The sequence below is a fragment of the Chlamydotis macqueenii genome, chromosome 1 (assembly GCF_036417535.1).
Source record: "Chlamydotis macqueenii isolate bChlMac1 chromosome 1, bChlMac1.mat, whole genome shotgun sequence".
Lineage (NCBI taxonomy): Eukaryota > Metazoa > Chordata > Aves > Otidiformes > Otididae > Chlamydotis > Chlamydotis macqueenii.
Window position 1 is genome coordinate 149,423,374 of NC_141556.1, and position 14,230 is coordinate 149,437,603.

The window sequence follows — 14,230 nt, forward strand, 5'->3', positions numbered from 1 at the left end:
TGGAGCAGGTTGTTCAGGAATGTGAAATATCTTTCTGTTAGACAGTAACTCTCAGGCTGGTCAAGACCTGTCCTGCATTAGAGGGCATACTGGGAGGGGGGCGGGGGGATGATGGACACTGCCGGATCTCTTAAGAATTCTTCCAGCCCTCTGGCTGTATGATTTTAAATGCTTTCAAATTCATTACGTTCCCAACATTTATTTGCAAAGACTGTAAAACACATTCATCAAGGTAACAGGATGTTTGCAGTACTAGAGTAGTTTATGGCAATATGAAAATGAAATGGTATAAAACCAGATAAATTCAGTCCTTTGCCTCCACCAGCTGCTATGTATTTTAACGTTCATCTGACAAAGTAAAATAAACTTTCAGAATGCCAGATTTTTGACTATGTAACAACAGCTGTAGCCTGAAATTCTGCAGAAAGAGCTGACTCTGTCACATTTGGTATTTGTTTTCAGTTAGTTAGAGAATACTTTATGACATGTTTATTATACTTTGTGATGTGTATTTCAGTGTTCCTGTTCCATCAGAAAACATGTATTTCCTTTTATTTCAAGTATTATATCCAACTTTAGAAGACAGACAATGGACAAAATTTGGCTTAATCTGGAGTTGAAAAATCATGTCAGCTAGTAAAAATATAGTTCAGAAACATCTTACTAGAAAAAACTTACATACATATGTTTTATCATAGTCCTTTGCTCTATTTTGTAGTGATGTTTCTGACTCTGCAGGGAAGACACCTAGAAAAAAAATTGTTTGGTTTTTTTTTTTTAATAAGTGTATTTATTCTAGGTAAATCTAAAAATCATGCCAAATTCCTCATACTCTTTGGTAATTTAGAATAGCCGCTGAAGATACAGCTTCTGAACTCACAAGGCAGGAAAAATGGGTAGGTTGTTGAACAGAGTTTTTTCATAAAGTAGATTTCGTTTACTTGTATAGGAACTTCTAAATTAATAGTAAATCAAGAACTGAATGCTACTTTTCCATATTTGTTATGCCTGTACCATCTTCATTAATAATAGGCAGGTTTGGGGCCATCTCTGTACATGCAGTTCTGCCATAGCTGTACATGCGTCCAGTACAGCATCAGCTTGTGCAAACTGACTAGACACAGAGAAATTTTTGTAATGTTCTGCATAACTCTAGCTCTTTTGAAAACCCAGTGTCTCCTCACCGTGCTGTCCCTATGCTTGCAGCTCAGGTATGTGTGGCAGGCAGTGGGACCATTTTGTATTCACACCGTGTTCTGGAGAACACGGCTCCTCACCCATCTAATGGGTAGAGGGTTTGGGGAGAGGATTGCAGAGTATTTAGTATGGGCTTCAGTCTTGTTTAGTCCTGGATTATTTTGCACTTAATCACAAGCACACATTGCTGCACAGGCAAAGACTGCCTTACAGAGTAATGTATCGAACTCATAAAATTGTAAGTTTGGTTCTGCTTATCTTGTCTTTTTAGTATGAAAATTTATGACTGTTTAGGTGTAAGTTTCCTAACTGGAAGTCCTAAAATGATACATGATTTATAGAGGACTGTCTGTAATACACAAGCTACAGAAAAGGAATTTTTCTTCATTTTCTCTGAGCTAAGATGTATGTTTATAAATGCCTGGGCTGGGTGCAACTCACCAAGCCAATTTCCCCTTGCTTACCCTCTGCAGCGTATTAGAGGGAGGGCTAAGGAGACCTAACTTAAACACAATCCTGGGTACACAATCGCCCAAGAAAAAAAAAAAAATGCATACACCTGAGCTTCAGTCTTACTGCTTAAATATAATTCATCTAACATAGCAGTTTACATTAATTTCTCCCTCCTGCTTGTCATTCTGTGTTGAAAAAAGGACGATGCGCTATATAGCGAGTTTAAAATTCAGGAGGGTATCGGGGCTTCAGCTGAGACGACAAGGATTGAAGACTTCCAGAGATTGCAGGGTTGTGTTTGTCTGGGGGGTTTTGGGTTGTTTTTTTTTTTTAAATGAATATACCTGTGCCATGATAAATGTGTAATAATTTGAGGAAAAGGATCTGTCATGAGTATGGAGGAGAATGCTTTCAGGCCAGTTTCAGCATAATTGCTGTATTTTTAAAGATACTGAGGAGAGGAGAGCTTTGAAACCACTTTGGATTTATATTCTGTGCAGAGTCTACAGAATCTGACAGGCAGATCTGAGCACATATATTAGGCTTATTTAAATATAAATAACTACATGTCAAAAGCATATCCTCATGTCCTTAATGATGTCTTGCTTTATTTTATATGTCAGTAGAAATTTTCAGGGGGGTGGGAGGACATGCCTCAATAAAGTGTAGGAAAACTTGACCTCTCCCAGGAAAAGGGATAATTGTGATTAGGTGCTGAAAGACTGCTGATGCCTGAGAGATTTTAGCATTTAATTTCACTGCAAGGAGAGTAGTTACCAATGCAAAGGAAAGCAAAGCTCAAATTCTCACCCACATGTGCTAGCCTGGTGAAAAGTAGCATTAAATGTGAGTAAGACCTTTATATATGCATGCAAAAGTGAATCTAGGGGAATACTCAAGCTCCATATTTAGGAAAAATATTATCCTGACACTTTTTTTTTAAATTCACACCCCAGACTCAGAGCAAGTATTGATATTTACTGTAGATAAGGTTGTTAATCGCATTCAAGAGATGAAGGGGCCAGTGAGTCATACTGGCATCATAGCTTTCTGCTCCAGCCTTGGATGACTCCTGTCTAAGTCTGTTCACACAATTATAGACATGTGTGTATGTATATATTATATAGTGTATAATGTACAGTATGTGTATATGTATCATGTATAGTGTACATATACATATATATAGCATATATAGTATATGGTGTGTATACAGTTTTTACGTATATACAAATATATATACACATTCATACGTACACTGCCTTTTTCAGTGAGAAGGGAGAGGCCATAAATCAAACTGCAAACACACCTAAAGGGTGGGGAGAAAGTTTTAATGTGTTCTGGTTCCAGCCGAATAAGTTTGCCAATCTCAGCTGACATTTACTCTGACTTTTATATTTACTGTCCTTGGCAATTACAACACACAGGCTGTTATTTCCTGCTTTAGCGATATCGGTGTTCCAGTCTTTCGCAGCATTATTTTTTGTCACCTTTGATTGAACACACTTTTCCTTTAGATGCAGGCCAGTGTGCACTCTATTTCCTATATAGGTGATAGCATTTTATTGCTTAGCATCAAGTAGTAGCTTCAAAACCTGGAAAGAAATTTTACACTTGTCAGCTCATCTCTTTTTGAAGAGTTCAACCATATTAGCAATTTTGCAGATATACGTTCTGCATCGTCCTATCTCTGGAAGAATGTACACAGAAACCAGGAAGGAATTAATGTCTGATATTTTCCCCTTCTGCTCCAGAAATTCTTTAATGCAAAATACATTAAAGTCAGCCTTAAAAAACAGAAGCATGCTTTCATTTTTCGTTTCCCTTAACTTCAGCTGGGCTGTTAGGTCAGTCAAAGCAATTGTAAAAGTTATTAAAACAAAAAAAAAAAACCCTACCGAAACACAGAGGTTGGTTATTGAAAAAGTAAATCTGTTAGAGGTATACTTTGTTGGCAAGCTTTCCAAAAAGAGGAATCTTAAACTCAATTACTGGCTTCATTTTCTGAAAGTGATCTCAGCACCTTCCACCTTTATAAAAGCAAGTTGTGTTGCTAAGCAGCAACACATGTAGTAATATCCTTACGTGTTACCTTTACAAAACTAGCTGCATTTCTGTTCTTTTATTGGAGAGTGTCCTTCATACCTTCAGTTTTTCCTCCCCGAGGTGGAATTCCTCCGTTTCGCCCTCATATATGAACCCCGTATTACGCGCCGTGGGTGTAAGGTCATTCTCAGTCCTGACTTGGTTTAGCAGCTGCTGAATCTCCTTCAGGAGTCTGTGTTGTATTTGCTGACAAAGCATCCCTTTTATCACGTAACTCTGGTTTGATTGAACCATGCAACAGAACCTACTGTTTTTTGCAATACCTACTCCACACCGTTACAATAAAAGCAACCTACATTGATTTGTCTTGCCATGAAAGTCTTCTGACCATGGGATAGATAAACTGGGACATCAACAAGCTTAGTTAGTTCCCCTAACTAAGCCTGTCCAGTGTCAGTCTTTTGCCAAGTCTCTAATTTTCCTCCTGTCCCCTGTTAATTGCTTTCTGGACAAATACTAGTGTAAAATCCCAGGTTTACTGGGTACTATGCAATGGGAATAGGAGTGGCTGCCTCTGTGTCCCCTTCCTGCTCTTTTCTGGGTAAGGTTCAGTTTGCATAACCAGAGACAGCAAAAGATTAGGCCAAATTAGTTTTCTAGGCTTCTTCTGCAGTCAAAAGGAGGACAGTGGATCTGCTCAAGCCTTGCAGTTCTTGCTGCCAGGTGCCTGATGGTGGCAGTCTGGATGCTTCACACCAGGTCAGGAAGGATTCTGGCTTTTGGCCATCAGAAAATGTATCAAAACTTCCCTCTTCCCTGAAAAAGGTACAGATAGACCTACACCCAGGTAACTGCAATGCTACCTACGACCTGGGACTGATGTTCAGCTACTTTGAATGAAAGGACCAGAAACACCACCTGGTATTTGCTATCAGAAAGAGCCTGGTGACATTCAGTTATTCCAGGTGTCTCAACTTCTAATGTTAATCCTTACATAGGGGCCATTGCACCTTTCACGACCCCCAAAACCAGAGACAGCTTTGATTCAAAGCTTTTTCAGGCCAAAATAGGTGTCTTCCATGATTAAGGAGGACTCATCCCCTTTGTGGTGCATACTGGAAGCAGAGTAGTGAATCCTGCCTTTAAAGTTGCTTTATCATCCATGGGTTATAATCTGGTTTTAGGCTAATTCAGGACGAAATGTTCTTGCTGAGCCCATTGATAGGGATGTCAGTTGGTGTGAGTCAAGGCCAGTTATAACATGCTCACTAGAACTGGACTTAGACAAGCAATCAAACGCAAGCAAGTAATACAGTTTGTGATTGCTGTCAGTTTGGGAAAATTAGACCTGATGGCCTCAAGGGAATGGTTTACTATCTATTACAAGCTACCAAACTATCTAGGGAATTTGCGTAAATAGGGTAAGTAATGTTAGACACAGGAATCTCCAACAACCTTAATATTTTATAGAAGAGAGATTCTTTTGATCATCTTTTTCATGGAAAATTAATTAGAGTTTAAATAACTTTGGACATAACATTTGATGCTTCCTACATTCCTAGTTTTTTTCAACTAACTGTATCTTCCAGATATCAAACAGACTTCACTGGCCTTTCAGTCTTACTCTCTACACATCTTTGATTTGTTTCAGGCGAGTAGGTGCCATAGGAGTGTCACTGCCAATATCAGAGATAGCAGCTTTGTGGAGTCCCACGATTACTGAAGGACATACATACAAACAACATTTTTGAGAAGTGCATTATCATCATATATAATATATCTGCTTAAATGAGCTGCCAGGGCTGGTAGCTCTTCAGCATTATGGTGATTCTGTTTCACCTCAGAAGGTGAAATAGAGCACAGGTTTTAATGCACCAAATTGCTTTACTTTTTACTGTCAGACCTGTGGACTGTTCAGCAAGTCAATCCCTATGCATAACCTAGTTATTAGGCATGGGCTTCTTACAGCGTGCTGGAGGCAGACCACTTCTCTTGGCCCTGTACTTCTCACATAAGAAACAGCAGCCTCAGCTGCTGCGGGCAGCCACAGGGATCTGTCTGTCCCGGCTGCTGGAGAGGCAGGCACACTTTGCCTGCAGTCCAGACTGGTGGGATGCAAGGCAGCTGTGGACCTCCGATCTCTGTGTTAGCACAGTGCTGAGCCCAGGGCACAGGCTCACTCACGGGCAGGCTGAGCTCGTTACTGATGGCCGAGTGCAGTGCATGCTCAGCTCTTGCACTGGAGTTGGCTTGTGTCCCGCCAACTCGGTGCATGGGAAGCCTGCACTCATGTTTTTGTAGACATTGTCCTTGCTGGGTGCACCTGTAGCTATAGAGGAAGAAGAGAGAACCTCCACTTGGGAAAGATATGAGTATCTAATGTACTTCTCTTTCTAAAACCAAACTGTTAATGCAAACCAAATGGTAGTTGTGCATAATACACCTTTAATTTTCTCATGCACACTGATGCTAGAAAATCCACAGCGAGGAAAGAAAGTCAGGATAAAACATGAATTTTATATGATAGAATTGACACCACAAGCTGCTTGTTTAGTGCATCATAATGTGTTCACCGTGTAAGTCAAATTGCTGCTAAAAGTCCTTCAGCTGTTGCAGTGAAAGAATTCCTGCAACTAAGAGGATTACAGTGTTCCATAAGTCCACAATCGAACTTCGCTGATTTTAGCAGCAATAGCTGTTATGCTTCGGGGACAGTGTACAAAGCTGTAAGCTTTGTATTTAAAGCATAGCTTCATTTCACCTTGAGGCATTAAGATGACTATTCCCATTTCAATAACAAAAATTCCTCATAAAGCCAGACTTCAGCTGATAAAATATCCTTCCTACGACTTCAATTTCTAAACTTAATAGTGACATTACAATAATGACGTATAAAGCCCCTTGTGTGGTTTTATGGCTTCCTCCTTCTGTATTTGTTGCTGTTAACTCATTATGTGGCCCCAACTGAGCACTTTGGAGTGGGTTTTTTTTTTTGGCTTTTTTCCTTGTTTTTACTTGAGGGCAGAACCCATAGCGATGGGTTGCACCCATTGCAGCCCTGAGGAAAAGGACTTGGGAGTGCTGGTGGACGAGAAGCTCAACATGAGCCGGCAATGTGCCCTTGCGGCCCAGAAGGCCAACCGCATCCTGGGCTGCATCAAGAGAAGCGTGGCCAGCAGATCGAGGGAGGTGATTCTCCCCCTCTACTCTGCCCTGGTGAGACCCCACCTGGAGTACTGTGTCCAATCTGGAGCCCCCAGCACAAGAAGGACATGGACCAGTTGGAGAAGGTCCAGAGGAGGGCCACGAAGATGATAAGAGGGCTGGAGCACCTCTCTTATGAGGACAGACTGAGAGAGTTGGGGCTGTTCAGCCTGGAGAAGAGAAGGCTCCAGGGAGACCTGATAGCAGTCTTCCAGTACCTCAAGGGGGCCTACAAGAAAGATGGGGAGAGGCTGTTTAGTAGGGCCTGTTGCAATAGGACAAGGAGTAATGGTTTTAAAATAGAGGGAGGTAGATTTAGATTGGAAATTAGGAAAAAATTTTTTACAATGTGAGTTATAGAACACTGGAACAGGTTGCCCAGAAAGGTGGTGGAAGCCCCATCCCTGGAAATGTTCAAGGCCAGGCTGGATGAGGCTCTGAGCAACCTGACCTAGTTGGGGATGTCCCTGCTTCTTGCAGGGGGGTTGGACTAGATGACCTTTGAAGGTCCCTTCCAACCCAAACCATTCTATGATTCTATGATTCTATGATGGGACAGGAGAAAGCTCATCATAACTGACATTTGAGCCACTACTTTATTTGAGACACTCCTGGGTTTGGTAGAGGGTTATTCTTACCCATAAATGGAGAGCATTTCTAATTTTCTTTTGTTAGAAAAGTAACAGAGAAGACTGTCTTTCTCGACTGGTTCATGAAGGAAGAATGATCTTTTTCTGGCTTTTTCCTCTACTGCAGCATTTGCATTAAAAAGTCTAGCTTGCTTCTGTTCATTTCAAGAATCTGTAGTAGACTAAATGTTCAAAGATTGGCAGACTTCCCTCAGATGGTTATGAATATTTCATTTGTCTCTGGTTTTGGTAGTACTGTTGAATATTTGATCACGTCAAAACAAGCACTTAAAACTGACACTTAAAGAGCTTGGCAACAAACACTGCTGCTCATAAGTAGCCTTCTCTTTACTGTGCAGTTCTGAAGTACTGAAGAATACATGGTTATTTGAGTGTGAAATGTACAAAGACAGATGCAGGAATAATGTATCAGCTGTGGTAAAAAAAAAAAAAAAGCATTTTACACTCTGTTTCTATATTGCTTGTTTAGAGTGGGCTAGGTAAAGGATGATTATAGCATCCGCTATTTAGATGCACACAGAGTATAATAATTGCTATTATTTTCCATCGTAGTAAACAGTTGGAGAAAGAGAAACTGACCTGAAGGACAAAACATATAAACAACCCCCACTGATTTTTAAGACGCTATGATGCACATGTCCCCTGCTTGAAGTGGCTCTGGTTGCTGGATTCTCACTGTATAGTCTCTCCATCTAGTGGTTACATGGATGGGGTGCCATGTATTCTTCATAACCTTTCAAGATGTTCACAACTGAAAGGGACTGGGAGCTGTTAAAATATGAAGGAATTGCTTTGTGAGAGAAAGCACATAGCACATTCAACAAAGAGGAGAGACTAGGGTAAATGAAAAAAAAAGAAAACACAGGGGAATGCAATGAAAACAATCAGGTTACATCTTCATCACTGAAGCTTTCCCTTCTTAATAGCTAACTTCAGCCTTGCCTTATATATATTTAAAAAAAAATCAAGCTTGCCCATGGATGATGGGGGTGTGCATGGTTGTACATGTTAGTGCCTCACAGGGGTGAGCTGGATACGTGACTCTGTCACTGTGTGCCTCGCGATTGCCTACAAGATGCAACAGCACTGCCTCTGTGTACACCCATCCCTCAGGTCCTTCCTGGTGCCTGTGCTTTCTTCTGAGCAGGTGAAGTGCCACCAGTACTCCCTTGGTCCCACAACTCATGGCCAGCTAAATCCAGAGGGAGCTGAGCAGGGGCTGCAGTAGGTCAAACTTTTGGCTCTGGAGCACAGGAGGGGGCAGGTTGTTCCCTTGGGCAGGTCATTGCCCAGCGCTCTTCTTCCATGCGGAGCCATGTGGTCACTAAGAAAAATATTGAAAGCAGTAAATCCCACTGTCCTGTTTTGTCTGGGCTGGAGAGCTCCAGCATTTAGCCTGAGAAAAAGTCCATGGACTCCACTGTGGTTGCCACTTGGCTGCTCCCCCCAGCAGCAGGCTGACTGGACCGGTTGACTTAGCAGTGGTGAGGTCTGGACTGACCCCTGCCTTCCTAAATCAGGTAACCAGAACCTGTTACCCTAAAATCGTTTCATATGCCCCATAGCCATATTATTCTTTCCCATACCATTTTACTGCAGTGTTCCTGTGTTTGGAAGGTGCTGGTTAGTCTTCTGCAAGGAGGACAGACCCATTCTCTTTTCTCTGTCAGGCCAACCAAGCTTCCTCTAGGTCGTGACTTTTCCCCAGGTCCCTGTTGTGCCAGGCCCACACGTTTGCCCACACCCAGTCTGAGGCTGTTCTCTGAGGTTCCTTGCAGAGTATCTGCCACAGCAGATATTTGGAGTCCTTTTCTTAAACCTAACAAGCTCCACACTTAGAGCTAAAGCTGTTAGCATCCCTTTTTACTAATCCCCCCCATTTCCTATTGTATGCTCCTCTTTTCAGGGGTTTATGACCCCTCCAGACCTTGACCAGTGCTCTTTAAATTTTCCATGCTCTCTGCAGAGTTCTCCAGTTTCTTTTCCAATGCATAAAATAGTGAAATAGCAAGGCAGCCTGTCATTTGGCGAGTGATGTTTCTGCTACATCTTGTCAGCTGGGGGTGGGGGGAGGGATGCAGCTTTTGAGGTCAACCAAGCAATATGTCATTCAGGCCCCTTTGGAGGACGTTTCTACCGCTGCCATCCCCCTCACTGAGGAGGATACCATGAATATCCCCATGGCTTCTCCCATACTCTGTGGCCTGTCACATCTCATGTATCTGCTCAGCACACTGCTGTAGTCATCTAACTAGCAGTGCCTTGCATGTCAGATTGAGTGGAAAAGTGTCAGATTGAGTGGAAAAGGGAATATTTGGTATGTACACAAAATAGAGCTTGGCTACAGGGCAAATCCAGATGAGAGCTAATTGTGCCAGTCTTACGGCTCAGTGCTTGAGATTAGACAAGCTTGTCTGTCGCTGCCTCTGGCTGAGTTCTGAAAAAACAAAACACTTCTGCTACTTCCCAGGATGAAAGTAGAGGAGACACACCATTTTCCCATTAAAAACCCCTCAATACCGCCCTCCACCAAGCCTCTTATTTTCTTTAAATATAGTGCCTTCCCTATGTTAGAACAGAACTCTCAGATTTGGCAGGAGATTGTCTTTGTCCCGGAGAAGACAGATGAGTTTACAGCAAAGACCCGTGTTTTCAAGCTGTTCTAAATAAATACTCTCTGATCCCAACGAGCCAGTATTTCTTGTGTCATCTTAACAATGTGGTTTAGATTTTCTACATATTTTAAATGTATGGTATACATACACCCTGTATCTTCACATTTGCATTGGGCTTTACAAACTCAGCTGTTCTAGAACATTATCTGCATTATTTTTTATTATAGTCATCTGTTGCTCTTCTGTTATCTGGCTGTCCAGACACTAGACATTTCGGGGAGCCACTTCTGTTTGACTACTGAAAATACAGTCTAGCAATTACCTTAAATTGTCCAATAGTTTTAAAATAAGAAATAGAATCATTTTAATGTTAAATTGCCTACTGTTTTTTTTTCACCTGCTAAACTGTAATCTTTCTGTAGGTTACATCTACTTGAGCTATATTTTGCTGGAGGCCTTCCAGCACCTGTACACAGAGAGAACACCTCCTGAAAGTAGGCTGCGAAGCTGCAAAGACAATGAAACCAAGAGTGTGTAGATAAATATACTACGTGGTTTCAAAAACAAAACTCTGGGGACACTTTCTACAGAGTAGTCTAACACTTCTTGAAATCCTCTGGCATTTCTTGCATTGTTTACATATCCCATAGTGTACCAGGGTGACAGGACAACCAGCCTGAGACACTACTGCTTGCCTTCACCCCTATCAAAGCAGCCGTGTTTGGGCTGAAATGGCTTGAAGAGACAGAAGGAGTACAACAAACAAGATCATGCAGTTCAGCTCTGTTTCCCAAGATGTGGCACAAGGCTAGGGGAAGGACAGTCACACAATGGCCCAGCAGCATGCTCAAAGGCATCAAGCAATACGCCTCTTCTCCCACTCCTGCAAGCACAACTCTAGCACCTTTTATGTCCTGTGCATCAAGGCAAGCAAGCCATCAGCATGCCATCTCCATCCTGGGGCATATCCATATCTAATTAAAACAGTAACTTTGATGCTGCATTTTCCTGGTGACCACAACACCAAGAAAAACTGAGATTACTGACACTGAGGAAGCAGATGAGTTGCCTAGGCATAAAATATCATTAAGAGCTACAGCAGCTCTGGACATCAAATAAAGATCAAGAGAAGCATCAGCTACATTTGAGATTCCTTGCAAGGGATGCCTAGAGGTCCTTTGTCCTTTAGACTCATCATACCGCCCTTGTCCCCTCTGGAAAGCTGGTATATCCAGGTCACCTGAGATTTAGAACCATTAAGGAAATACATACTTTATGATCCTTCCTTACTTCTGGGCCATTGCTTGCATTTCTTGCTGCAGTTCTGTACTTTTAATATTTTCTCTGCAACAATGAGAGTAGAAATATACTTTTGGGAAAAAAAAAAAGTACTTTCAAAAATACCCTGAAGTTCTAATTTACTCATTCCCAGGATCTGGACTGTAAGTAAATCATATTATAGAATTATAATATGAGGCGCATAAAAATCAAATCAATTGGCTACGTTGGTGTAAACATGGAAGTGAAAGACTCTGTGAGTATGACAGCTAACTAAGTTTGCTTTCCAATAGGTTTGTCTTGTGACAAATGAGTTTTTAAACTCAATTATAGAAGACTGCAGCAGAAGGTCACCCTTAATAGATACTGGGGACATATTATGAATGTGCTATTTCAGGAATACCTGTGATCAGATCTTTCTCCTTTTTAATATCAGAAGAGGAAGATGAGTGGGAAAAAAAAAATCAAAGCAGAACCTAAACTAGAGTGGATTCTCTGGTGTCTAATTTGAGTTCATTTCAGATTGCATTTTTCTTCTTGACGAGAACATCGAAAAAGTCCTTCTGCTCTAGTGACATGTCAAGAACTCAGTGTCAAAGACCTCTGTCCACCTAAAATATTTCAAAACCTCAGTCAAATTTACAAGGAAGATATCAGGACCGACAGATAGATTTATTAACATGTTGACACAGACGCAGTGACAATGCAGGCTTCCATTTTTAAGGGAGGAAGCTAAAGATGTGAAAATAGAATGATATATACCAAAATCCCACCCACAGTCACTTAATTTTTACACATCTTTCCTTCCTTTCTTTTTGATCTATATTTTTTTCCTGTGCAGGACGTAAACTCTTCCAAACTCTTCAGGACAGAGACATTATCTAAATACAGAGGGAAAGTGTACCGACTGGTGCCTCTGCCTTTACTGAAGATCTTTAGCTGTGGACGCTGTGGCTAGCTGGGGCTTTGCATTCCCAGTTAATATTGAACTCGTAACATAGCTACAGCTAGCATGGGATCCTAGATTCTTCAGCCAGAGAAAATTCCCATTAGTCGTGAAAAATTGAGTTCAAATAAGCAATACAGGATTGGACCATTATCTATTATTAATCCTTTTTTCAAGCTAAAGTAATTATGAGATAAACCAGTTCTATTCTTGCCAAAAAAAAAAAAAAAGAATAGTCTCCAATGTTTTCAGAAAGGATGGATTTTATTTTGTAATTGCCATTTTGCAGAAAATCATTGGAAAACTACACAGGAAAAATATTTTTTGTTTTTTAGCAGACTAAGTTGATGTGTGTTTTGTTTACTTTCAACAGGAACATTTCTGCTGGAATTCCAGATAGAACCAACCACTCTAGAAAGCTAGAATCATAATTAACTGAAAACAAACAGTCACCGTATTGTTTTGTTTTCCATATGTACTTATCCTGTTACTATATATGTTTTTAACTCGCAGTCTGATACATAAACACATATGTTATGCAAATAGCGCACACACTACAAAGAGGAAAGTAGAGCTCTGACTGTTTCCGCTTCATTAGCATGTGCAAGTTGTACACCAGGCAACAGGAGATGACATCTGATTTGGGTGATGAGTGGCTTCCACCTCTTACTGTGTTCTGTTCATTTACAGAGTTGTGCACATCGGTGTTCTCCTGCATCAGCTGAAACCCTTTTTTTTCAATTTTTTTGTTGTTGTTGTTAGGTGAAGTTTGGGCGCACTGCATTCCAGGGAGCTGCCTCTTTGTTTATTTGTGCTTGTAGCTTTGCAGGGGCTTAGTTCCCTTGGGTGCAGTTTACTCTCAAGTACTGCGTTCAGGAGGCAGAAAGATCTTAAAGTAGACATAAATTACATTTGGCTGGGTACAAAACTCAATCAATACACTTTAAACATTTGAATACTTCCTGAAATTCTGCTGGCACATCTGGGTTTGCTAAACACACTCTGGGGAGAAGTTGAGGAATTAACCATAACCTCGAGAGACCAGTGAGCTGAGCCTCCATCTAGAGTCAGTGGAGAGAGACTGGCCCCAAAATCAGCTGCCTTGCAGAGTTTGATTTTCGTTGTTTGCTGCAAAATACTTAGGGAGACAAGCCTTGCTCTTCTGGAGTTAATCTTTCTGAATGTTTCCTAAGAACTTTTTCATAATCCCTGTAAAATGAAGCTAAACGCCCAAACCTGATCTGTACCCCACCCAATCTTGTGCTGACTTCCATGGCCTTTGGATTAAACTTAATGGCCGTCTCACAGAGCTACTGCCTCGAAAACTTGCTTTTAGATAACGCTTGTGTGTGGCACCGAATGGGCATTCTGTGTGGAGAATGAAGCTTTTCCTCACAGCTATCGCTAACGTGTTCAGCAGTACAGACACACTGGAAAAGTGTTCTGTAGTTGTCTGCGGAGAAATGTGTTTGCATCAAAGCTTAAAAAGAAAAATTTGCTGTTAATTTAATGTTTTACCTCCATCTTTGAGCTCTAGACTCCAAAAGAGCATGGTGTGTTAGTCCAGAACGATCAAAGGAGAGTACATTTTGCAGGTCAGACAATGCTTTAAATACTTCCACAGCAGCACTGGTTTTGCCCACAGACTGTAACTACTGGTAAATTCATCATAGCAAGGTGGGCTGTTGTACCATCACATTGAAACTGGTCATTTAAATCTGTGCTTCTTGTTTACCCAGTTCCCATCTATGTCCCCCAAAAAACAATACGATAGCTGAACTGTGGCAGTATTTGGCATGCTTTTTTAAGAGCACAAGATAAAGGTTTTGATGATGATCAGGGGT

General features: G+C 41.2%; 1 protein-coding gene across 1 annotated transcript in view; it reads left to right on the plus strand.

Annotated features, from left to right (window-relative positions):
* Nucleotides 1-14,230, plus strand: part of LOC104483759 (pinopsin) — a 92,013-nt gene that overhangs the window by 49,541 nt on the left and 28,242 nt on the right. The window lies entirely within an intron of this gene.